We start from the raw sequence: 27,813 nt of genomic DNA on the forward strand, positions 1-27,813 counted from the left end.
ACAGTTTATCCTATTATTAATTTCTTTCATTTGTATGTTATAATTGACAAACCAATATTAATATTTATTTATTATTAAGTAAAGTTCATATTTTATACTGGGATTCATTCCTGTGTTATAGAGTTCTATGATTTTCCACAAATATGCATCATATATCTACCATTACAATATCATGCAGAATAGTTTCAACAACCTAAAAATCTCTATGGTTAATCAATTCACCTCTACTCTTTCCAAAGCTCTGACAACTACTGATCTTTGCAGTATCCATAGTTTTGATTTTTTTCAGAATGTTATATAGCTGGAATCAGGCAGTATGTAGTGTTTTAAGCCTGAATTCTTTTACCAAGGTATATGCATTTAAGATGACTTCCTGTCTTTCCATAGCTTGGTATTCATGTATTTTTGTTGGTGAATAATGTGCCATTGTATGGAGTACTACAGTTTGTTTATCCATACCTATTGAAGGACATCTTGATAGCTTCTAGGTTTCAACAATTAAGAATTATGTTGCTATAAATATTCTCATGCAAGTTTAGGTGTGGAAATTAATTTTTAACCTCATTTGGGTAAAAATCAAAGAGCACAATTGTTGGATCATATGGTAAGACTATGTTTCATTTTGTAAGAAACACTCTGTCTTCTAGAGTGCCTGTACCATTTTGCATTCCTACCAGTAAGTGAAGGTGAGTTCTTGTTGCTCCACATCCTTGCCACTGTTTCGCATTGTGAGTATTTTGAATGTTGGATATTCTAATAGATGTGGAGGATATACCATTATCGTCTTAATTTGCAGTTCCTTCATGATACATGATGTTAATGTTTTCATATGTTTATTTTCTATCTGTACATCTTTGGTTAGTTGTCTGCTCAGGTCCTTGGCTGAATTTTTAACCAGGTTGTTTGTTTACTTATTGTCGTTTTAGGAATATGTTGTATATTTTGGAAGAAGGCCTTTGAAATATTTTCTCCCCAAATCTGGGATAAATCTGGAAAGTTGCTTTTTTATTTTCTTAAGAGCCTTTCTGGCAAAGAAGAATTTATTAGTTGTAATGAAGTCCAAATTATCCATTTTTTTTCTTTCACATACTGTGCTTTTTAATATTGTGTCTAAAATGTCATCACCAAACCCAAGGCAATTTAGATTTTCTTCTATGTGATCTTCTAGTAGTTTTATACATTTGTTTTTCATTTAGGATTATGATCTAATTTTAGTGAAATTTTCGTGAACAGTTTAAGATTTGAGTCTAGATTCAATTTTATTTTATTTTCTGCATATGGATGTCCAGCTATTCTAGTACCATTGTTGAAAACCAGATCAGTTGACTATATGTGAGTTTATTTCTGGGCTCTCTACTCTGTTCCATTGATCCCTTTGTCTCTTCTTTCACCAAAATAACACTATCTTGATTGCTGTAACTTTATAGTAAGTTTTAAAGTAGGGTAGTGTCAGTCCTTTGACCTTGTTATAATTTTTAATATCATATTGCCTATTCTGGGGCTTTTGCATTTCAATATAATCTTTAGAATGAGTTTGTTGATTCCACAAAATAACTTCCTGGTAGTTTCATTGGAATTGTGTTGATTTTATAGATCAAGTTGGGAAGAATGAACATTTTAATATCAATGAGTTTTTGACCCATCAACAAGGAATATCTTTTCATTTATTTACACCTATTTTGATTTCAATCATCAACGTTTTCTAGTTTCCCTCCTATATTTCTCACACATAAGTTAGATTTATACCTAAATATTTTTATGGTTTTGCCGCTAATATAAATGAAGTTTTGTTTTTAATTTCAAATTGCAATTGTTCATTGTTAGTATGTAGGAAAGCAATTGACTTTTCTATATTATTTTTTTGTTCTGTAACCTTGCTATAATCACTTATCAGTTCCTTGAGTTAGTTTACTGATTATTTGGGTTTTTCTGTATAAAAAATCCAGTCATTTACAGTTTTATTTTTTTCTTTCCCAATTTGTATACCTTGCATTTTCTTTTCTTACTCATTTTGCTAGGACATTCAGTATGACGTTGAAGAAGAGTAGTGATAGGGGACATTACTGCCTTATTCTTTTTTTCAGCAGAAAAACATTTACTTTGTTACCATTAATTATAATGTTAGCTGTAGGATTTTTGTGGATATTCTTTATCAATTTGAGAAAGTTCTCCCTCTAATCCTAATTTAATGAGAGTTTCTATTATGAATATGTACTGGATTCTGTCAAATGCTTTTTATGTATCTATTTATATGATCATACAATTTTTCTTCTTTATTATCCTTTAAATGTGATGGATTACATTAAATTATTTTCCTATGTTGAATCAAACTTGCATATCTGGAAGTGAGAGTTTCACTTGATGTTGGTGTATAATTTTTTAATACATTGTTTCATACAATTTGCTAATATTTTGTTTAGAACTTTTGCATCTATGTTTATGAAAGGTATTCATCTATAATTTTATTTCTTTTAATGTTTTTGTCTGATTTTGGTATTTTCCAATGATGCACTCCTAGAATTAATTAGAAAATATTCCTTCTGCTTCTATTTTCTTTAAGAGATTGTAGAGAAAATGGTGTAATTTCTTCTTTAAATGTTTCTTTGCATTCCCCAGTGTACCCATCTGGGCCTGGTGCTATCTGTTTTAGGAAGTTATTAATTATTGATTCAATGTCTTTAATAGGACCTATTTACACTATTAATTTCTTCTTGTGTGACTTGTGGCAATTTGTGTCTTTCCAGTTCTATTTCATGTATGTTATCAAATTTGTCAATAGAGTCTTTTTTAATATTCCTTTACTTTTTAATGTTTATAGGATTAGCAGTGATGACTTATTTCATATCTGATATTAGTAATTCATGTCCTTTCTCTTTTTTAGCCTTATTACAAGTTTATAAATTTTATTGATCTTTTCAAGTAATCAGATTTAGTTTCATTGACTTTCTGTTTTCAATTGTTCTAATTTTACTGTTACTTTCCTTCAGCTTTCTTCAGATTTAATTTCATCCTTTTTTTTCTATGCTCCAAAGGTAGAAGTTTGGATAATTTATTTTATTTTTTTCTTCTTTGTAATATATTCATGCAATTCTATAGGTTTCCCTCTAAGCCTTCCTTACTGTGTTCATCATATTCCACAAATTTTGATAAATTATATTTTCACTTTTATGTTGTTTAAATATTTTTAATTAATCGTGAATTACTTTGATCCATGTGTGATGGAGAAGTTTACTATTTAATTTCTATGTATTGGGGTTTTATAGGTATCTTTGTGTTTTTGATATCCTGTTCAATTTCACTGGGATCGGAGAGCATACTTTATATGGTTTGTATTCTTTTATATTTGCTAAGGCATGTTTTATGGCCCAGAATGTGGTCAGTTTTGGAGAATGCTCAAAATAGTTTAAGAAGGTGTGTATTCTGTTATTACTGGATGAAGAATATGTAAATGCCAATTAGATTCAGTTGATTGATAGTGCTATTCAGTTCAACTGTGTCCTTGCTGATTTTCACCTGCTGAATTGATCTGTTAATTAATGACACAGGGGTGTTGAAGTCTCCAACTATAATAGTGGATTAATTTTTTTCTACTTGAAGTTCTACCAGTTTTTGCCTCACCCATGTTGATGCTTTGTTGGGCACATTCTCCTTAAGGATTACTAAGTACTTTTGGAGGATCTACCTCTTTATCATTATGTAATGCCCCTCTTTGTACGTGATAATTTTCCTTGTTCTAAAGTCTGGTTTATTTGAAGTTAATGAGATGACTCCAGTTTTCTTTTTGACTGTTGTTACCATGGTATGTCTTTTTCCATCTCTTTTAATCTATCTGTGTTTTTATATTTAAAATGGTTTATAATAGCATATAATTGGCTGTTGCTTTTTAAACCATTTTTATAGTTTCTTTTAATTGATTTATTTAGATCAATATTGAAAAATGATTATTAATATAGTTGGATTAATATCTATCATATTTATAACTATTTTATATCCATTACCCTTATTCTTTGATTCTACTTTTCACTTTCATTCATTTTCTGCCTCTCTGGTTTTAGCTGAGCATTATATGATTCCATTTTATCTTCTCTTTTACATTCCAATCATATTTTTATTTTGATATTTTTGTGGTTGTCCTAGAGTTTGTAATATGCATCTATGACTAATCCAAGTCCATTTTTCAATAATACTGCATTAAATAATTTACAGTTAGTACAGTTACCTTATAACAGAGAATTCCCAATACCTCTCTCTTGCCTTTTATAATATTACTGTCAATCAATTTGCTTATCCTTACAAATTGCCAAATTCACTGTTGCTATTGCTATTTTGAAAATACTGTTAACTACTAAGTCAATTAAGGGTAAGGAAAATAACCTTCATTTATTTCTTCATACCTTCATTTATTCCTTGTCTAATACTCTTCTTTACTTCATGTAGATCCAGATTTTAGAGCTGCATCATTTCCTTTCATTGAGAAGACTTTTCTTTAACATTTTTTTATGCATGGCTGGTCTATTACTAAAAAAAAATTCCCTAAATTTGTGTTTTTCTGACAAAATATTTTTATTTACTTTTGAAGAATAATGTCACTCGGAAAAGAATTATAGATTGGTGTTTTATTTTTTTTCTTTCCACACATAAATATTGTACTTTACTCTCTTCTTTCTTGCATGGGTTTTGAAGAAATACATATGTAAATCTTGATCTTGCTCCTCAATAGGTATTTTACCTCCCTCCCTGCTTTCTTCTTTTATGATTTTCTGTTTGATTTTGATTTTCTGGAGTTTGACTCTGTTATGCCTAATTGATTACGTGTGTGTGTGTGTGTGTGTGTGTGTGTATGTAATTCACCTGTTCTCGCATGTTATTTACTTTTTCTGTTAGTACCCTTAGCGTATCAATCATAGTTAGTTTTAATTCTCAGCCTGATAATTCCAAAATCTGTCTTATATAAGTCTCACTTTGATGCTTTCTCTGTCTTTATGTAAAAAAATAAAATTTTTATATGAGTATAGTTGACACATAATGTTACATAAGTTTCAAATGTACAGTTTATTGATTTGACAACCTTATACATTGTGCTATGTTCACTACAATTGTAGCTACCATGTGTCGCACTATATCACTATTAAGATACCATTGAGTGTATTTCTTATGCTGTGACTTTTATTCTTGTGATGTATTCTTACATAACTGGAAGTCTGTATTTCCCTCTCTCTTTCACCCATTTTGCTCAACTTCCCACCTCCCTCCCCTCTGGCAACCATCAGTTTGTTCTCTGTATTTATAAGTCTGTCTCTGTTTCCTGTTTGTTTATTCATTTTTTTTAGATTCCACTTATGAGTGGAATCATATGGTATTTGTCTTTCTCAGTCTGACTTATTTCACTTAGCATAACATTCTCTAGGTTCATCCATGTTGTCTCAAATGGCACAGAACTGCATTCAACATGTTAAAACCTTAAATAGTGTCTAGAAATGAAATTTTTAAAGGGGTAATAGAGGTATTTCCCTTCCCAAGGTCAGTTATTTTCTGGTAAAAGCCCAGTCAATTAGGCTCTGGTAATATACTTTCCCTGAGAGCATTTTTTTTAAACTGAAAGAATAGAACGCTCTGGATATATTTCAAAATGGACACTTTTCTCCTCTTCCTGCAGAAAGCATTAAGGGATTTTTATCTGGTTTTCACTGTAAGAACCTGGTAGGACTCTTGGAGGTAAAACCCAGGAAAGTGTAAGCCCCTTCTAAGATTGGATCTCCCTGATGTTTAACTCTCAAGCTTGTCTAAACTGAGCCTTTGGTAATTTGTCAATTACAGTTTAAGTTTTCTACTATGGTTTTGTTTCTAATGGTAGATTATATTCCTAGGTTTCTGGTCTCATAAGCTGTGATACTGTGTATTCACTTGTAATTTATAATTTTGAGGAAATGTTTCACCCTGTGACTTCAATTCCCTGATGGATCTAAGAAAAAAAATCTTCATTTTCAGTTTGTTCAGGTTGTTTTTTTCCTATTGTGAGAATAAGAGTGACAACTTCCAGAAAACTCTTATTGTGGCTGTAAATTGCATTTTCCTGATGGATAATGATGTTAAACATGTTTTCATGTGTTTACTGGCCATATTTATATAATTTGTTAGAGAATTGTCTATTCAGGTCCTTTGCCCATTTCTTAATTGGGCTATTTGTCTTTTAATTTATTGAGTTGCAAGACTTTTAGTTTTTAGAGTATTCATTTTCCACTTTTTTAAAATAAAGTTTATTCCTAACTATTGTATTTCTTTTGATTCTATTGGAAATGAACTATTCTTTCAATTTCATTAATTGGTCTTTTTAAGTGTTTATAGAAATACAATTATTTTATGTATTGATTTTTTTTATTGTACAACCTTGTAAATCTACTTTACTCAATAGATTTTTTTAAACTGAATTCCCTAAATTCAAGATCATCTCATCCACAAATATAGATAGTTTTATGTGTTTTTCCTAATCTCATTGCCTTTTATTTCATTTACTTGACTAATTGCTATATAGCTAGATCTTACTGTACATTTTTAACAGAGGCGGCGATAGCAAACATTCTTTTCTTTATCCTGATCTCAGGGGGAAAGCATTTGGTTTTTCACCATTAATGATGATGTTCTATAAGATTTCATATATGTCCTTTATCAGATTAAGTTCCCTGTATTTCTACTTGTGGATGTTTTAAATTTTATTTCATTTTTATTTTTTATTTTTATTTTTTGCTAAGAAGGGGCATTGTATTTGTCAAATGCTTTTTGTTTCTATTGATACAATGTGCTTTTGTTTTATTATTCTATTGATATGGTATGTTATATTAATTGATCTTTCTATGACAAGCCACTCTTGCATTCCTGAGATAAATTTTAATTCGTCATAGTGTATAATATTTTATGTTTCTGGATTTGTTTTACTAGTATTTTGTTGAGGATATTTGCATCTAGATTATTTTTTTAAGTTTATTTATTTATTTTTTGGAGAGAGAGACAGAGACAGTGTGCGTGGGGGAGGGGCAGAGAGAGAGGGAGAGAGAGAGAATCCCAAGCAGGTTCTGCACTGTCAGCGCAGAGTGTGGTGTGATGTTTGAACCCATGAACCGTGAGATCATGACCTGAGCCAAAATCAAGAATCAGGTGTTTAACTGACTGAGCCACCCAGGCACCCCTGCATCTAGATTATTAAGATATATTGTTTGTAGTTTTCTTATGATGTCCTTGTTTGATTTTAATATCAGGGTAATACCTTCCTCATAGAATGAGCTGGGGTATGTTCTCCCTTCTAGTTTTGGAAAGAGTTTGTGTAGAATTTGTGTTAGTTTATCTTGTAAATCTTGGTAGGATTCTCCAGGGAAGCTATCTGATTCTGGATTTTTCTTTGTGGGAAAATCTTTGTGGGAAATCTATTTTCTTGTTATATATCTATTTACATTTTTATATTTCTTCTTGAGTTAATTTTAATAGTTTTTGTCTAGGAATTTGTCCATTTAATTAGGCATTTAATTATTTTTTTTCTGTAAGTTCTTTAATATTGTCTTTGCTTTTATTCCTGATTGAATTAAATTCAATATTCTTTCTTTTTTTGTCAGTCTATCTAAAGTTTGCCAATTTTGTTGATATTTTAAAGAATCAACTTTAAGTTTCCTTGATTTTGTTAAATGTTTATTTATTTTTGACAGAGAAAGCACAAAGGGGGAAGGGGCAGAGAAAGAGAGGGCAGAAGATCTGAAGTGGGCTCTAGGCTGACAACAGTGAACCCTATGCAGAGGTCAAACTCATGAACCATGAGATCATGACCTGAGCCAAAGTCGGATGCTTAACTGAATGAGCCACCCAGGTGCCCCTCAGTTTCCTTGATTTTGTGTCATGTTTTTCTCTTCTCTGTTTCATTTATGTCTACTATAAGCTTTACCATTCTTTTCTTGGTTCATAAAATGGAAGATTATTGTTTTGAGATCTTCCCTTTTTGTGATAAAATACAGATAACATGACATTTATTATTTTAACCATGTTAAAGGGTACACTTCAGGAACAGTAAATACCATCACAGTGTTATACAACCACTATGTTGTTCCGGAATATTTTCATCACCCCAAAGTCAAACCCCATACACATTAAACAGTCACCTCTTCATATCTCCTTTACCAGCCCCTAGCTTTCTGTCTCTGTGGATTTGCTGGTTATGGAAATTTCATGTAAATGAAGTCATACAATACATGGCCTATTGCACATGTTTCTTTCACTAGTATGATGTTTACACCATAATCCATGGTGAAGCATGTATCATTCATTATTTTCTATGTCTGGAGAATATTCCATTATATAGATATATCACATTATGTTTATTCATTTATCACTTGATTGGGCTATTCCTATCATTAGACTGTTGTGAATAGTATTACTATGAACATTAGTGTACAAGATTTTGCTTTAATACCTGCTTTAAATTAAGGTATATACCTAGGAGTTGAATTACTAGGTCATATGGTAATTCTATTTTTAACTTTTCCAGGAACCACCAAAATGTGTTCCATAGTGAATTCACCTTTTTATTTTAATTTGAGTATAGTTGACACAATGTTACATTAGTTTCAGGTATACAACATAGTGATTCAACAACTCTATGTTACGCTATGCTCACCACTAGTGTAGGTAGCAGCTGTCACCATGCAACACTATTACAATACCATTGACATTTTCTCTGCTGTATCTTTTATTACTGTGACTTATTCATTCCATAACTGGGAGCCTGTATCTCCCACTCACTTTCACCCATTTTTCCCATCTCCCCCAGCCCCCTACCTTCAGGCAACCATCAGTTTGTATTCTGTTTTTATAGTTCTGACTCTGCTTTGTGTTTATTTATTCCTTTGTTTTGTTTTTCAGATTTCACATATAACTGAAAACATATCGTACTTATATTTCTCTGACTTATTTCACCTAGCATAATACCCTCTATGTCCCAAGTGGCAAGATCTTATCCTTATTTTTTTTTTATTTTTAATGTTTATTTTTGAGAGAGACAGAGAGTGAGTGGAGAAGGGGCAGAGAGAGAGAGGGAAACACAGAATATGAAACAGGCTCCAGGCTCTGAGCTCTCAGCACAGAGCCTGATGCAGGGCTCAAACTCGGAAATGGAGAGATCATGACCTAGGCTGAAGTCAGATGCTCAACTGACCGAGGCACCCAGGCGTCCCAGAGCTCATCCTTTTTTAATGGCTGTGTATATTCCATCGTGTGTGTGTGTGTGTGTGTGTGTGTGTGTGTGCGTGTGCGTGCGCGCGTGTGTGTGTGTGTGTGTATGTCTGTGTGTTTACATCTTATTTATCCATTCATCTATTGATGAGCACTTGGGTTGCTTCCATATCTTGGTTATTGTAAATAATGCTGCAATAAACATAGGGTGCATGTGTATTTTTAAATTAGCTTTTTTCCCCCATTTTTTGGTAGGTAAATACCCAATACTGGAATTTGGGGATAATATAGCATGTCTATTTTCAATTTTTTGAGGTACCTCCACACTGATTTTCATAACAGCTGTACCAATTTACATCCCCATCAACAGTGTGCATGGGTTCCTTTTTCTCCACGTCCTCACCAATACTTGTTATTTCTAGTTTTTAAAGTTTATTAATTTTATTTTGAGAAAGAGACAGAGAGAGTATGTGCAGGGTAGGTGCAGAGCGACAGTGAGAGAGAGAATATCAAGTAGGCTCTGTGCTCTTAACACAGAGCCAAACACGGGGTTTGATCTCACAAACGGTAAGACCATGACCTGAACTGAAATCAAGTGTTGGATGCGTAGCCAACTGAGCCACTCAGGTACCCCTCTAGATTTTTTATTACCAACCATTCTGACAGGTGCAAGGTGATATCTCCTTGTGGTTTAGATTTACATTTCCCTGATGATTAGTAATGTTGAGCATCTTTTCATGTGTCCATTGGCCATCTGTATGTCTTCTTTGGGAGAATATTTATTCAGGCCCTCTATTTTTAAATTGGATTATTTGTGGTTTTGGTGTTGCATTTTGTAAGTTCTTTATATATTTTGAATATTAACCCTTTATGAGATATGACATTTGTAAATATCTTTTACCGTTTAGTAAGTTTTTTTTTTCCGTTGATGGTTTCCGTCTTTGTGCAAGTTTTTATTTTGTGTAGTCCCAAAAGATTATTTTTGCTTTCGTTTTTCTTGCTTTAGGAGACAGATCTAGAAACATGTTGCTAATGTTGATGTTGAGAATATTACTACCTACATTCTCTTCTAAAAAAATTTATTGTTTCAGGTCTCACATTTAGATCTTTAATCCATTTTGTATTTATTTTTGTGTTTGGTCTAAGAAAGTGGTCCAGTTTTATTCTTTTGCATGTAGCTGTTCAGTTTTCTTAGCACTATTTATTATAGAAACTGTATTTTCCTAATTGTACATTCTAGTCTCTATCGTAGATTGTATACGTGTGTATCGTAGATTGTATAAGTGTGGCTTTATTTCTGTACACTCTATTCTATTCCATTGATACAAGAGTCTATTTTTGTGTCAGTATTATTCTGTTTTTGATTACCACAGCTTTATAGTATATCCTAAAATTTGAGATTGTTATATCTCTAATTTTTTTTTCTTTTTCAAGATTGTTATGGCTATTTAGGTCTTTTGTAGTTCCACAGAAGTTTTATGATTATTTGTTCTACTTCTGTGAAAAATAGTTTTTGTGTGTTTTGATAAAGATTGCATTGAATCTGTGGATTGCTTTGGGTTGTATGGACATTTTAATATTAACTGCACCATTTTACAGCCCCACTAAAAATGTATGCAGGTTCTAATTTCTTGACATGCTAGCTACCACTTATTTAATGCATTTTTTTCCTTGTTCTGGCCATCCTTGTGGGTGTGAAGTGGTATTTCATTGTGGTTTTGGTTTATTTTCACTAATGACTAATGACATTGAGCATTTTTTTCGTGCTTAATGGCTGTTTGCATATCTATTTTGAGAAACGTATGTTCAATGCCTTTGTCTATTATTTGTTTTTTATTTTTATTTTTTAAATGTTTATGTATTATTGAGAGACATAGAGAGTGAGTGTATGCAAGCATGGAGGGGCAGAGAGAGAAAGAGGGAGACAGAGGAACTGAAGTGGGCTTTGTACTGACAGCCCTGATGTGGGGCTTGAACTGATGAATCATGAGATTATGACCTGAGCCAAAGTCAAACATTTAATGGATTGAGCCCCTAATAGTCTGTTTTTTAATTGTACGAGTTTATATATTCTGGATACTAAGTTCACATCAACTTTATGACTTGTAAATATTTTCTCCTGTTCTGAGTTGTCTTTTCACTATCTTGATGGTGTTATTTGATGCACAAAAATGTTTAACATAATTATTTCAAATTTATCTATTTTTTCCTTTAATTTTTGTGCTTTCAGTGCTGTATCTATGAAACCATTGCCAAATCCAAGGTCATCAAGGTTTATCCTTAGAATTTCTTCTAAAAGTTTTATAGTTAGCTTCTCTTATCCCAGCCTTAAACACTTGTTTCCCCATTGAATAGTCTTGTCACCCTTGCCACAAAAACAATTAACCACAGGTTGCCTGTTAGATTTGTTGATTGTTTCCTTCCTGTGCACGTTTTTTATCATTGTATTGTATTGTATTGTATTGTATTGTATTGTATTTATATTCAAGTTAGTTAACGTACAGTGTAGTCTTGGCCTTGGGAGTACAACCCAGTGATTCATTTCCTATATGTAACACCCAGTGCTCATCCCAAAAAGTGCCCTCCTTAATGCCCATCATCCATTTAACCCATCCCTCCATCCACCCCCGCTCCAGCGACCCTCATTTTATTCTGTATTTAAGAGTCTGTTATGGTTTGCCTCCCTCTCTGTTTTTTTTCTTATTTTAACTTCATTCCCCTGTGTTCATCTGTTGTCTTTCTCAAATTCCACATATGAGTGAAACCATATGATATCTGTCTTTCTCTGACTAACTTATTTCACTTAGCATAATAACGTCTACTTCCATCTACATTGTTGCAAATGGCAAGATTTCATTATTTTTCATCTCTAAGTAGTATTCCATTGTGTGTGTGTGTGTATTTATATTTATAAAGAAGGTGTGGAATAAAGAAGATATATACACAGCACATTCATCAGTTGATGGACATTTGGTCTCTCTATAATTTGGCTGTTGTTGATAATGCTGCTATAGACATTGGGGTGCATGTGCCCCCCTCTTTTTGGTAAGGATTGCATAGGGATTGCATTAAATGTGTAGATTGCTTAACAATATTTATTTTTCCAATCCATGAGCATGGAATGTTTTTCCATTTCTTTGTGTTTTCTTCAGTTTCTTTCATAAGTGTTCCATAATTTTCAGTGTACAGATGTTTTACCTCTTTGGTTAGGTTCATTCCAAGGTATCTTATTATTTTGGTGCAATTGTAAATGGGATCGATTCCTTCATATCCCTTTCTGCTGCTTCATTATTGGTGTATGGAAATATCAAGATTTCTTTATGTTGATTTTATATCCTATGACATTTTTTAATTCATGTATGAGTTCTAGCAATTTTTTTGTGGACTCGTTTGGATTTTCTACAGAGTATCATGTCTGCAAATAGTGAAAATTTGACTTCTTCACCAATTTATATGTCTTTTATTTCTATTTATTTTCTGATTCCTGAGGCTATGACATCCAGTACTATGTTAAATAACGATCATGAGAGTGGACATCCTTCCCTTGTTCCTAACCATTTAGGAATAGCTCTCAGTTTTTCCCCATTGCATATGTTATTAGCTCTAGGTCTTATATATATGGCCTTTATGATACTGAGGTATGTGCCCTCTATCCCTACTTTGTTGAGGGTTTTTATCAAGAATTGATACTATATTTTTTTTCAAAAATTTTTTCTGCATATACTGGGAGGATCATATGGTTATTATTTCTTTTATTAATATGGTATATCACATTGAGTGGTTTGTGAACCAGTCCTGCAGCCCAAGAATAAATCCCACTTAATCATGGTGAATAATTCTTTTAATGTACTGTTGGATTCAATTTGCTGGTATCTTGTTGAGTATTTTTGCATCCATGTTCATCAGGGATATTGGCCTGTAATTCTCTTTTTACTGGTGTATTTGTCTGCTTTGGGAATCAAGGAAATTCTGGGTTCCAAAAGAAGTTTTGAATTTTTTTTTGATTTCTAGTTTTGGGAACATTTTGAGAAGAATAGGTATTAACTTTTTTCTTTTTAATGTCTAGTAGAATTGCCCAGGGAAGTCATCTGGCCCTGGATTTTTTTATGTTGGGAGATTACTGATTACTGATTTAATTTCTTTGCTTGTTTTGGGTGTTTCAAAATTATCTATTACTTCTTGTTTCAGTTGTGTTAGTTTGTATATTTCTAGGAATTTGCCCATTTCTTCCAGATTGCCCAGATGGTTGGCATATCATTTGAAAGAATATGCTCTTATATTGTTTTTATTTCTGTGTTGTTTGTATCTCTCCTTTTAATTTGTGATTTTATTTCTTTGGGCCCTTTTTATTTTCTTTCTTTCTTTCTTTCTTTCTTTCTTTCTTTCTTTCTGTGAGGCTTTATAGGGGTTGATCAATTTTATTAATTGTTTCAAAGTACCCGATCTTAGTTTCATTGATTTTTCTTCTGTTTTTGTTTGTTTGTTTCTGTATTATATCTTTCTGCTTTTATCTTTATCATTTTACTTATTCTCCTGGCTTATGCTTCATTTGCAGCTCCTTTTCTGGTTCTTGTATGTGTAAGGTTAGCTTGTGGTTTTGAAACTTTTCTTGCTTCTTAAAGTAGGCCTGTATTGGAATGTATTTCCCTCTTTAGACTGCCTTTGTTTTTTCCCAAAGGTTGTGGGCTGTCGTGTTTCCATTTTCATAGGCTTCCATGTAGTTTTTACTTTCTTCTTTAATTTCCTGGTTAACCCACTCATTCTTTAGTAGGATGTTATTTAATCTCCATATATTTGTGGTCTTCCTCAATTTTCCCTAGTGGTTTACTTCAGGTTTTATAATGTTGTGATCTGAAAATATGCATGGTTTCATCTCAGTCTTTTTGTACTTGTGGAGGGCTAATTTGTGACCCAGTATATGATCTGTTCTGGAGAATGTCCCATGTGCAATTGAAAAGAATGTTTATTCTGCTGCTTTAGGATGAAATATTCTGAATATACCTGTTAACTCCATCTGGTCCAATGAGTCATTCAAAGTCATTGTTTCCTTCTAAATGTTTGGCTTAGATGATCAATCCATTGATGAAAATGTGGTGTTAAAGTCTTCTATAGTAATATTGTCATCAATGAGTTATGTTTGTTATTAATTTAATTATATATTTGTGCTCTTCCAAGTTGGGGACATAAATATTTACAATTAGTAGATCTTGATGGATAAACCTCTTAGTTATGTTGTAATGCCCTTCTTCTTCTCTTGTTATAATCTTTGGTAAAATCTAGTTTGTCTGATATAAGTATGGATACTCTGGCTTTCTTTCTTTTTTAAAATAATTTATTTACTTTTTAAATTTATATCCAAGTTAGTGAGCATATAGTACAACAATAATTTCAGGAGTAGAATCCTTAATTCCCTTACCCATTTAGCCAATCCTCCCTACCACAACCCTTCCAGCAACCGTCTATTTGTTCTCTATATTTAAAAGTCTCTTAAGTTTTGTCCCCCTCCCTGTTTTTATATTATTTTTGCTTCCATTCCTTTATGTTCATCTGTTTTGTATCTTAAAGTCCTCATATGAGTGAAGTCATATGACTTTGTCTTTCTCTGACTGACTAATTTTGCTTAGCATAATACCCTCTAGTTCTATCCACGTAGATGCAATTGACAAAATTTCATTCTTTTTGATTGCCGAGTAATACTCCATTGTATACATATACCACATGTTCTTTATCCATTCATCCATCGATGGACATTTGGGCTCTTTCCATACTTTGGCTATTGGTGATAGTGCTGCTATAAACATTGGGATGCATGTGACCCTTCAAAACACCATACCTGAATTCCTTGGATAAATACCTAAGTAGTGTAATTGTTGGGTCATAGGGTAGTTCTATTTTTAATTTTTTAAGAAACCTCCATACTGTTTTCCAGAATGGCTGCACCAGTTTGCATTCCCACCAGCAGTGCAAAAGATCCTCTTTCTTCATTTTCTCGTCAACATCTGTTGTTGCCTGAGTTGTTAATGTTAGCCATTCTGACAGTTGTGAGGTGGTATCTCATTGTGGTTTTGGTTTGTATTTCCTGATGATGAGTGATGTCGAGCATTTTTTCCTGTATTGGTTGCCCATCTGGATGTCTTCTTTAGAGAAGTGTCTAGTTATGTCTTTTGCTTATTTCTTCACTGGATTATTTGTTTTTTGGGTGTTGAGTTTGGTAAGTTCTTTATAGATTTTGGATACTAACCCTTTATCTGATATGTCATTTGCAAATATCTACTCCCATTCCATCAGTTGCTTTTAGTTTTGTTGATTGTTTCCTTCTCTGTGCAGAAGACTTTTATTTTGATGAAGTCCTAATAGTTCATTTTTGCTTTTGTTTCCCTTGCCTCCAGAGATGTGTTGAGTAAGAAGTTAATGGGGCCAAGGTAAAAGAGGTTTTTGCCTGCTCTCTCCTTGAAGATTTTAATAGCTTCTTGTCTTTTGTTTAGGTCTTTCATCCATTTTGAGTTTATTTTTGTGTATGGTATAAGAAAGTGGTCCAGGTTCATTTTTATGCATGTCACTGTCCACTTTTCCCAGCACCACTTCCTGAAGAATGGTCTTTATTCCATCGGATATTATTTCCTGCTTTATCAAAGATTAGTTGGCCATATGTTTGTGGGTCCATTTCTGGGTTCTCTATTCTGTTCCATTGATCTGAGTGACTGTTTTTGTGCCAGTACCATACTGTCCTGATGATTACAGCTTTGTAGTACAGCTTGAAGTATGGAATTGTGAAGCCTCCAGCTTTGGCTTTCTTTTTCAAGGTTGCTTTAGCTATTCGGGGTCTCTTCTGGTTCCATACAAATTTTAGGATTGTTTTTTCTAGCTCTGTGAAGAATGATGGTGTTATTTTGATGGGGATTGCATTTAATATGTAGATATCTTTGGGTAGTATTGACATTTTAACAATATTTCCTCTTCCTTTCCAGGAGCATGTATCTTTTTTCCATTTTTTTGTGTCTTCTCCAATTTCTTTCATAAGCTTTCTGTAGTTTTCAGTGTATAGATTTTTCACCTCTTCAGTCTTCAGGTCAATTTCTGGGATATTTAGGATGATTTGATAGTTATCTAGTTTGTTGGTAGGATGATACAAGCCTAGGGCCCTCCTACTTTTCCACCACCTTCCAGGTCTCAATATTTATGATCAAGGAATTGATCTATTTATGCCAGGACAGAATTTCTCATTCATATTGTACATTCTGTGTTTTAAATGTAATTGCCATTAGCTAAGTCTTTGCCGTGCTTTCAAAATCTCAACTTGGTGTGCATTATCTAGGAAATTCTGTTGCTTTCTTAGTGCTGGTTTAGTTTATCTCTCAAAGTCTTTGGTGTGCATATTAAGATAAGATCTCCATGCCTTCACTGTTAAGAACTAATGCCATAGTTTCATAAGCAACTTTATAGGCTAAAGTCTTGAGTGATTCCCTCTTTCTAATCTCTCCTGTGATTTCAAGTTTTGGGGTCTCTTGTGTTCAGTCATTTGTACCAATTCTTGGGATTTAGTTATTCAACTATATTGGCATTTTCATCCCTGTGCCTGTATTTAAGTTCAAGTGGTCAAAAGTGTGAACAAATGTCATAGTGTTAGCACTACCTTCTTTGTACCAGGTCCCATTAGAACAGGGAGATTTTGGTGCCTCTGTTTCCATACTACAGACTATGTGAGAGCTAGGATGTGAGGGACTGGAGAAAGTAAAAACAAAACAAAACACAAAGCAAAAAATCAAGTGTTTCTACAGGCTTTGAACAGTAAGAGTTCCCTTTCTTGCTCCTTGATCCAGTAGTAGATGACTGCTCCTATTTTGTTATCTAATGCATCAATGCCCATTTATATGTTTCAGGCTAAGTTGAGTTCCTGCTAGGAAATACTAGAGGGAAAATTATTCATAATCCTTACTGGATCAGTAGTGCTTTGAATTCAGATGTTCTTCTTCTATCTTCCTGCTGTCGTACTTTTCAAACTTCTCAAACATTTACATCATGCATTTTGTCCAGGTATCATTGTTCTATGTGAGAGATAAAGTGTTGCAAGTGTTGACCATATTTTATGTGAAACTACCATCAATTTTGTTACAGTAAGTATTTTGGGTTTTCCCTGTATGCTTAGGTACATCATTTCTAACCCACTAAGCACACAGGTAAATCATAAGATTTAAGTACTCCTTGCTTTCCTTGTAACAAAGATCTTGAGTTTTGATGAACTTTGGTTAAGATTACCCATCAGTCTACTTATTTCTTGTAGTAATCCTAAAAGATAGAGGAAATATATAGTAAGATACTACTGCGAAGCACAAGTAAATGTACAGTCTTATCCTTTACAGTTTAACCTTTTAGAATTTATTTCTTTTGTTTCTAATGTTTACAAACTCTTAAAAGTTTATAGCTCAAATGCTTATTTTAATGAATATTTTTTTTTATTTTATTTATTTATTTATTTATTTTTTATTTATTTATTTTTTAATATATGAAATTTACTGTCAAATTGGTTTCCATACAACACCCAGTGCTCATCCCAAAAGGTGCCCTCCTCAATACCCATCACCCACCCTGCCCTCCCTCCCACCCCCCATCAACCCTCAGTTTGTTCTCAGTTTTTAACAGTCTCTCATGCTTTGGCTCTCTCCCACTCTAACCTCTTTTTTTTTTTTTCCCTTCCCCTCCCCCATGGGTTTCTGTTACGTTTCTCAGGATCCACATAAGAGTGAAACCATATGGTATCTGTCTTTCTCTGTATGGCTTATTTCACTTAGCATCACACTCTCCAGTTCCATCCACGTTGCTACAAAAGGCCATATTTCATTTTTTCTCATTGCCACGTAGTATTCCATTGTGTATATAAACCACAATTTCTTTATCCATTCATCAGTTGATGGACATTTAGGCTCTTTCCATAATTTGGCTATTGTTGAGAGTGCTGCTATAAACATTGGGGTACAAGTGCCCCTATGCATCAGTACTCCTGTATCCCTTGGATAAATTCCTAGCAGTGCTATTGCTGGGTCATAGGGTAGGTCTATTTTTAATTTTCTGAGGAACCTCCACACTGCTTTCCAGAGCGGCTGCACCAATTTGCATTCCCACCAACAGTGCAAGAGGGTTCCCGTCTCTCCACATCCTCTCCAGTATCTATAGTCTCCTGATTTCTTCATTTTGGCCACTCTGACTGGCGTGAGGTGGTATCTGAGTGTGGTTTTGATTTGTATTTCCCTGATGAGGAGCGACGTTGAGCATCTTTTCATGTGCCTGTTGGCCATCCGGATGTCTTCTTTAGAGAAGTGTCTATTCATGTTTTCTGCCCATTTCTTCACTGGGTTATTTGTTTTTCGGGTGTGGAGTTTGATGAGCTCTTTATAGATTTTGGATACTAGCCCTTTGTCCGATGTGTCATTTGCAAATATCTTTTCCCATTCCGTTGGTTGCCTTTTAGTTTTGTTGGTTGTTTCCTTTGCTGTGCAGAAGCTTTTTATCTTCATAAGGTCCCAGTAATTCACTTTTGCTTTTAATTCCCTTGCCTTTGGGGATGTGCCGAGTAAGAGATTGCTACGGCTGAGGTCAGAGAGGTCTTTTCCTGCTTTCTCCTCTAAGGTTTTGATGGTTTCCTGTCTCACATTCAGGTCCTTTATCCATTTTGAGTTTATTTTTGTGAATGGTGTGAGAAAGTGGTCTAGTTTCAACCTTCTGCATGTTGCTGTCCAGTTCTCCCAGCACCATTTGTTAAAGAGACTGTCTTTTTTCCATTGGATGTTCTTTCCTGCTTTGTCAAAAATGAGTTGGCCATACGTTTGTGGGTCTAGTTCTGGGGTTTCTATTCGATTCCATTGGTCTATGTGTCTGTTTTTATGCCAATACCATGCTGTCTTGATGATGACAGCTTTGTAGTAGAGGCTAAAGTCTGGGATTGTGATGCCTCCTGCTTTGGTCTTCTTCTTCAAAATTACTTTGGCTATTCGGGGCCTTTTGTGGTTCCATATGAATTTTAGGATTGCTTGTTCTAGTTTCAAGAAGAATGCTGGTGCAATTTTGATTGGGATTGCATTGAATGTGTAGATAGCTTTGGGTAGTATTGACATTTTGACAATATTTATTCTTCCAATCCATGAGCAGGGAATGTCTTTCCATTTCTTTATATCTTCTTCAATTACCTGCATAAGCTTTCTATAGTTTTCAGCATACAGATCTTTTACATCTTTGGTTAGATTTATTCCTAGGTATTTTATGCTTCTTCGTGCAATTGTGAATGGGATCAGTTTCTTTATTTGTCTTTCTGTTGCTTCATTGTTAGTGTATAAGAATGCAACTGATTTCTATACATTGATTTTGTATCCTGCAACTTTGCTGAATTCATGTATCAGTTCTAGCAGACTTTTGGTGGAGTCTATCGGATTTTCCATGTATAATATCATGTCATCTGCAAAAAGCGAAAGCTTGACTTCATCCTTGCCAATTTGGATGCCTTTGATTTCCTTTTGTTGTCTGATTGCTGATGCTAGAACTTCCAGCACTATATTAAACAACAGCGGTGAGAGTGGGCATCCCTGTCGTGTTCCTGATCTCAGGGAAAAAGCTCTCAGTTTTTCCCCATTGAGGATGATGTTAGCTGTGGGCTTTTCATAAATGGCTTTTATGATCTTTAAGTATGTTCCTTCTATCCCGACTTTCTCAAGGGTTTTTATTAAGAAAGGGTGCTGGATTTTGTCAAAGGCCTTTTCTGCATCGATTGACAGGATCATATGGTTCTTCTCTTTTTTTTTGTTAATGTGATGTATCACGTTGATCGATTTGCGAATGTTGAACCAGCCCTGCATCCCAGGAATGAATCCCACTTGATCATGGTGAATAATTCTTTTTATATGCTGTTGAATTCGATTTGCTAGTATCTTATTGAGAATTTTTGCATCCATATTGATCAGGGATATTGGCCTGTAGTTCTCTTTTTTTACTGGGTCTCTGTCTGGTTTAGGAATCAAAGTAATACTGGCTTCATAGAATGAGTCTGGAAGTTTTCCTTCCCTTTCTATTTCTTGGAATAGCTTGAGAAGGATAGGTATTATCTCTGCTTTAAACGTCTGGTAGAACTCCCCTGGGAAGCCATCTGGTCCTGGACTCTTATTTGTTGGGAGATTTTTGATAACCGATTCAATTTCTTCACTGGTTATGGGTCTGTTCAAGCTTTCTATTTCCTCCTGATTGAGTTTTGGAAGAGTGTGGGTGTTTAGGAATTTGTCCATTTCTTCCAGGTTGTCCAATTTGTTGGCATATAATTTTTCATAGTATTCCCTGATAATTGTTTGTATCTCTGAGGGATTGGTTGTAATAATTCCATTTTCATTCATGATTTTATCTATTTGGGTCATCTCCCTTTTCTTTTTGAGAAGCCTGGCTAGAGGTTTGTCAATTTTGTTTATTTTTTCAAAAAACCAACTCTTGGTTTCGTTGATCTGCTCTACAGTTTTTTTAGATTCTATATTGTTTATTTCTGCTCTGATCTTTATGATTTCTCTTCTTCTGCTGGGTTTAGGCTGTCTTTGCTGTTCTGCTTCTATTTCCTTTAGGTGTGCTGTTAGATTTTGTATTTGGGATTTTTCTTGTTTCTTGAGATAGGCCTGGATTGCAATGTATTTTCCTCTCAGGACTGCCTTCGCTGCCTCCCAAATCGTTTGGATTGTTGTATTTTCGTTTTCGTTTGTTTCCATATATTTTTTAATTTCTTCTCTAATTGCCTGGTTGACCCACTCATTCGTGAGTAGGGTGTTCTTTAACCTCCATGCTTTTGGAGGTTTTCCAGACTTTTTCCTGTGGTTGATTTCAAGCTTCATAGCATTGTGGTCTGAAAGTATGCATGGTATAATTTCAATTCTTGTAAACTTATGAAGGGCTGTTTTGTGACCCAGTATATGATCTATCTTGGAAAATGTTCCATGTGCACTCGAGAAGAAAGTATATTCTGTTGCTTTGGGATGCAGAGTTCTAAATAGATCTGTCAAGTCCATCTGATCCAATGTATCATTCAGGGCCCTTGTTTCTTTATTGACTGTGTGTCTAGATGATCTATCCATTTCTGTAAGTGGGGTGTTAAAGTCCCCTGCAATGACCACATTCTTATCAATAAGGTTGCTTATGTTTATGAGTAACTGTTTTATATATCTGGGGGCTCCGGTATTTGGCGCATAGACATTCATAATTGTTAGCTCTTCCTGATGGATAGACCCTGTAATTATTATATAATGCCCTTCTTCATCTCTTGTTACAGCCTTTAATTTAAAGTCTAGTTTGTCTGATATAAGTATGGCTACTCCAGCTTTCTTTTGGCTTCCAGTAGCATGATAAATAGTTCTCCATCCTCTCACTCTCAATCTAAAGGTGTCCTCAGATCTCAAATGAGTCTCTTGTAGACAGCAAATAGATGGGTCTTGTTTTTTTATCCATTCTGATACCCTATGTCTTTTGGTTGGCGCATTTAATCCATTTACATTCAGTGTTATTATAGAAAGATACGGGTTTAGAGTCATTGTGATGTCTGTATGTCTTATGCTTGTAGTGATGTCTCTGGTACTTTGTCTCACAGGATCCCCCTTAGGATCTCTTGTAGGGCTGGTTTCGTGGTGACAAATTCCTTCAGTTTTTGTTTATTTGGGAAGACCTTTATCTCTCCTTCTATTCTAAATGACAGACTTGCTGGATAAAGGATTCTCGGCTGCATATTTTTTCTGTTTAGCACACTGAAGATATCGTGCCAAGCCTTTCTGGCCTGCCAAGTTTCAAAGGAGAGATCAGTCACGAGTCTTATAGGTCTCCCTTTATATGTGAGGGCACATTTATCCCTTGCTGCTTTCAGAATTTTCTCTTTATCCTTGTATTTTGCCAGTTTCACTATGATATGTCGTGCAGAAGATCGATTCAAGTTACGTCTGAAGGGAGTTCTCTGTGCCTCTTGGATTTCAATGCCTTTTTCCTTCCCCAGTTCAGGGAAGTTTTCAGCTATAATTTCTTCAAGTACCCCTTCAGCACCTTTCCCTCTCTCTTCCTCCTCTGGGATACCAATTATGCGTATATTATTTCTTTTTAGTGTATCACTTAGTTCTCTAATTTTCCCCTCATACTCCTGGATTTTTTTTATCTCTCTTTCTTTCAGCTTCCTCTTTCTCCATAACTTTATCTTCTAGTTCACCTATTCTCTCCTCTGCCTCTTCAATCCGAGCCGTGGTGGTTTCCATTTTGTTTTGCATTTCGTTTAAAGCGTTTTTCAGCTCCTCGTGACTGTTCCTTAGTCCCTTGATCTCTGTAGCAAGAGATTCTCTGCTGTCCTGTATACTGTTTTCAAGCCCAGCGATTAATTTTATGAGTATTATTCTAAATTCACTTTCTGTTATATTATTTAAATCCTTTTTGATCAGTTCATTAGCTGTTGTTATTTCCTGGAGATTCTTCTGAGGGGAATTCTTCCCTTTGGTCATTTTGGATAGTCCCTGGAGCGGTGAGGACCTGCAGGGCACTTCCCCCGTGCTGTGGTGTATAACTGGAGTTGGTGGGTGGGGCCGCAGTCAGACCTGATGTCTGCCCCCAGCCCACCGCTGGGGCCACAGTCAGACTGGTGAGTGCCTTCTCTTCCCCTCTCCTAGGGGCGGGATTCACTGTGGGGTGGCGTGGCCCGTCTGGGCTACTTGCACACTGCCAGGCTTGTGGTGCTGGGGATCTGGCGTATTAGCTGGGGTGGGTAGGCAAGGTGCATGGGGGTGGGAGGGGCAGGCTTAGCTCGCTTCTCCTTAGGTGATCCACTTCAGGAGGGGCCCTGTGGCAGCGGGAGGGAGTCAGATCCGCTGCCGGAGGTTTGGCTCCGCAGAAGCACAGAGTTGGGTGTTTGCGGGGAGCGAGCAAGTTCCCTGGCAGGAACTGGTTCTCTTTGGGATTTTGGCTGGGGGATGGGCGGGGGAGATGGCGCTGGCGAGCGCCTTTGTTCCCCGCCAAGCTGAGCTCTGCCGTCCGTCCGGGGGCTCAGCAGCTCTCCCTCCCTTTGTCCTCCAGCCTTCCCGCTTTCTGAGCAGAGCTGTTAACTTATGACCTCCCAGACGCTAAGTCGCGCTTGCTGTCAGAACACAGTCCGTCCGGCCCCTCCGCTTTTGCCAGCCCGACTCGGGGGCTCTGCTTGGCCGGCGAGCCGCCCCTCCACCCCGGCTCCCTCCCGCCAGTCCGTGGAGCGCGCACCGCCTCGCCGCCCTTCCTACCCTCTTCCGTGGGCCTCTCGTCTGCGCTTGGCTCTGGAGACTCCGTTCTGCTAATCCTCTGGCGGTTTTCTGGGTTCTTTAGGCAGGTGTAGGTGGAATCTAAGTGATTAGCAGGACGCGCGGTGAGCCCAGCGTCCTCCTATGCCGCCATCTTCCGGAACTCCCATGAATATTTTTATTTAACTAGATACCATTATTTTTTTTTAAATTAATGTTTGTTTATTTTTGAGAGAGAGAGACAGAGAGAGAGAATCAGCCAGGGAGGGACTGGATAAATACCTACTAGTGCAATTGGTGGGTCATATGGTAGTTCTACTTTTAATTTTTTGAAAAACCTCCATACTGTTCTCCAGAGTGGCTGCATCAGTTTGCATTCCCACCAACAGTGAAAAAGTATTCCTCTTTCTCTGCATCTTTGCCAACATCTGTTGTTTCCTGAGTTATTAATTTTAGCCATTCACAGGTGTGAGGAGGTATCTCATTGTGCTTTTGATTTCTATTTCTCTCATGATGAGTGATGTTGAGTAACTTCCTATGTGTTGTTAACCATCTGGATGTCTTCTTTGGAAAGTGTCTATTCATGTGTTCTGCCCATTTCTTCACTGGATTATTTGTTTTTAGGGTGTTCAGTTCGCTAAATTCTTTATAGATTTTTGATACTAACCCTTTATAAGATATGCCATTTGCAAATATCTTCTCCCACCATAAGTTCCCTTTTAGTTTTGTCAATTATTTCCTTTGCTGTGCAGAAGCTTTTTATCTTCAGGTAAGAAGTTCCTACAGCTGAGGTCAAAGAGGTTGTTTCCTGTGATCTCCTGTAGGATTTTGATGGTTTCCTGTCTCACATTTAGGTTTTTCATCCATGTTGAGTTCATTTTTGAGTATGGTATAGGAAAGTGGTCCATTTCATTTTTATGCATGTCACTGTCCAGTTTTCCCAACCCCATTTGCTGAAGAGACTCTCTTTTATCCATTAGATATTCTTTCCTGCTTCATCAAAGATTAGTTTGCCATACATTTGTGAGTCCATTTCTGGGTTATCTCTTCTGTTTCATTGATCTATGTGTCTGTTTTAGTGCAGTACCATACAGTCTTGATGATTACAGCTTTGTTATACAGCTTGAAGTCCGGAATTGTGATGCCTCCAACTTTGCTTTTCATTTTCAACATTATTTTGACTATTCAGGGTCTTTTCTGGTTCCACACAAATTTTAGGATTGTTTGTTCTAGTTCTGTGAAAAATGCTAGTGTTATTTGATAAGGATTGATTTAATGTGTAGATTGTTTGGAGTTGTATAAACATTTTAATGATATCTGTTCTTCCAATTCATAAGCGTGGGATGTTTTTTTTCCATTTCTTTGTGTCTTCTTCAATTTCTTTCATAAGCTTTCTATAGTTTTCAGTGTAGAGATATTTTACCTCTTTGGTTAGGTTTATGCCTATGTATGGTATGGGTTTTTTTGTGTAAGTGTAAATGGTATTGTTTCCTTGATTTCTGTTTCTGCTGCTTCATTATTTGTGTATAGAAATCCAACTGATTTCTGTATGTTGATTTTATATCCTATGATTTTGCTGAATTCAGGAATCAGTTCTAGCCTTTTTTTTTAGTATTTTGAGTTATCCAGGTAGAGTATTCTGTTGTCTTCAAAGAGTGAAAGTTTGACTTCTTTCTTACTTATTTGGTTTCCTTTTATTTCTTTTGTTATCTGGATGCTGAGGTTAGGACTTCCAGTATTCTGTTGAACAACAGTGGTGAGAGTGGGCATCCCTGTCTTCTTCCTGACCATAGGGGAAAAGCTACACTTTTCCAGTGAAGGTGATATTAGCTGTGTGTCTTTCATATATGGCCTTTATGATGTTGAGGTATGTTCCTTCTATCCCTAATTTCTTTTGGGTTTTTATTAGGAAAGAGTATTGTATTTTGTCAAATGAAATTTCTGCATCTACTGAGAGAATTATATGGTTCTTATGCTTTCGTGTATTAATGTGGTGTATCACATTGATTTATTTTCACATATTGAACCAGCCCTGCATCCCAGGAATAAATCCCACTTGAACTTAGAGAATAATTCTTTTGGTATACTGTTGAATTCAATTTGCTTATATCTTGTTGAGAATTTCTGCATCCAGATTCATCAGGGATATTGGCCTATATTTCCTTTTTACCGTGTGCTTTGCCTGGATTTGGAATCAAGGTAATGCTCATTTCATAGAATGAATTTGGAGTCTTCCCTTCCATTTCTATTTTTGGAACAGTTTGAGAAAAGTATCTGGTGGAATTCCTCTGGGAGCCCATATGGCCAAGAATTCTTGTTTGTTGGGAGATTTTTGATAACTCATTCCATTTTTTTTTTTGGCTGGTTATGGGTCTGTTCAAATTTTGTATTTCTTCCTATTTCAGTTTGGGTAGTGTTTGAGTTTCTAGGAATTTGTCCATTTCTTCTGGATTGCCCAATCTGTTGGCATATAATTTTTATAGTATTCTCTTAAATTGTTTGTACTTAGGATTTATGGTGATTTTTCCTCTTTCATTTGTGATTTTATCTATTCGGGTTCTTTATCTTTTCTTTTTGTTAAGTCCAGCTGAGGGTTTATCATTTGTTAATTCTTTCAAAGAACCAACTCTTAGTTTCATTTATCTGTTCTACTGGTTTTTTGTTTGTTTCTTTCAATATCATTTATTTCTGCTCTAATCTTTATTTCCTTTCTTAGACTACTTTAGTCATTAATTGCCTCTCCTTTTCTAGCTCCTTTAAGTATAAGGTTATGCTGTGTATTTGGACCTTTCTTTCTTCTTAAGAAAGGCCTGAACTGTAATTTACTTTCCTCTTAGGACTGATTTTTCGGCATTCCTAAGGTTTTGAAATGTTGTATTTTCATTTTTATTTGCTTCCATGCATGTTTTATTTCTTCTTTAATATCTTGGCTAACCCATTCATTCTTTAGCAATATGTTTTTAACCTCCATGCATTTGGAGGCTTTTCAAATATTTTCTTCTGCTTGATTTCTAGTTTCATAGCATTGTGATTTGAAGATATGTGTGGTATTACCTCAATATTTTTGTACCTGTTGAGGGTTTATTTTTGACCCAGTATGTGATCTATTCTGGAGAATGTTCCATGTGCACTTTAGAGGAATATGTATTCTGTTGCTTTAGGATGAGATGTTCAGAATATATCTGTTAAGTCCATCTGGCCCGGTTTGTCATTCAAAGCCATTGTTTCCTTGTGGACTTCCTAATTAGATGATGTGTCCATTGTTGTAAGTGGAAAATTAAAGTCCCTCACTATTATGGTATTATTATCAATGAGTTCTTCATGTTTGGTATTAGTTGATTTATATATTTGGGTGCTTAAAATTTGGGATATAAGTATTGACAATTATTAGATCTTCTTGATGTATATCCCTTTAATTATGATATAACACCCTTCTTCATCTCTTGTTACATGCTTTGTTTTAAAATTTACTAAGTCTGATATATGTATGGCTACTCCAGCTTTCTTTTGACACCCATTAGCGTGACAGATGGTTCTCGATCCCCTTACTTTCAATCTGCAGGTGTATTTAGGTCTAAAATGAGTCTCTTCTACGCAGCATATACATGTATCTCATATTTTTATCAATTCTGCTACCTTATGTCTCTCGATTGGAGCATTTACTCCATTTACATTAAGAGTGATTATTGAAAGATATTAATTTAGTGTCATTCTGTTACCTGTAGAGTTTTTGTTTCTGGTGATGTTTTGTCATCCTTTGTAGTCTTTGTTGCTTTGGACTTGTTTTTTTTTTTCTCCTCTCAGATTGTCACCCCATGAAATTTCTTTAAATCTGGTTTAGTGGTCACAAATTGCTTTAGATTTTGATTGTCTGGGAAACTCTTTTTCTCTCTTATTCTGAATAACAGTCTTGCTGGATAAAGAATTCATGACTGCATAATTTTTCCATCCAGCATATTGAATATTTCCTTCCACACATTTCTGGCTTGCCACATTTCAGTGGATAGGTCTGCTGCTATCCTTATGTGTCTACCCTTTTAAGTTAAGAATCTTTTGTACCTAGCTGCTTTCAGATTTCTCTATCTTTGTATTTTGCCAGTTTCATTATGATATGTCATAATGTTGACCTGTTTTTGTTGATTTTGAGGGGAGTTTTCTGTGCCTTTTGGACTTGAATGCCTGTTTTCTTCCCCAGATTAGGGAAGTTATAGGTATAATTTGTTCAAATAAACCTTCTACTCCTTTCTCTCTCTCTCTTCTTCTTCTTCTGGAACTCCTATGATACGGATATTATTTCATTTCATGGATTCAAATAAGTCTCTTATTCTCCCCTCATGATCTAATT

The 27,813-nt window shown here is 35.2% G+C and overlaps 1 protein-coding gene across 1 annotated transcript in view; it reads left to right on the plus strand.

The window, feature by feature from the left end:
• Positions 1-27,813, plus strand: part of DACH2 (dachshund family transcription factor 2) — a 748,066-nt gene that overhangs the window by 452,271 nt on the left and 267,982 nt on the right. The gene's annotated exons all lie outside the window — the stretch shown is intronic.

Source organism: Neofelis nebulosa, chromosome X (assembly GCF_028018385.1).
Source record: "Neofelis nebulosa isolate mNeoNeb1 chromosome X, mNeoNeb1.pri, whole genome shotgun sequence".
Lineage (NCBI taxonomy): Eukaryota > Metazoa > Chordata > Mammalia > Carnivora > Felidae > Neofelis > Neofelis nebulosa.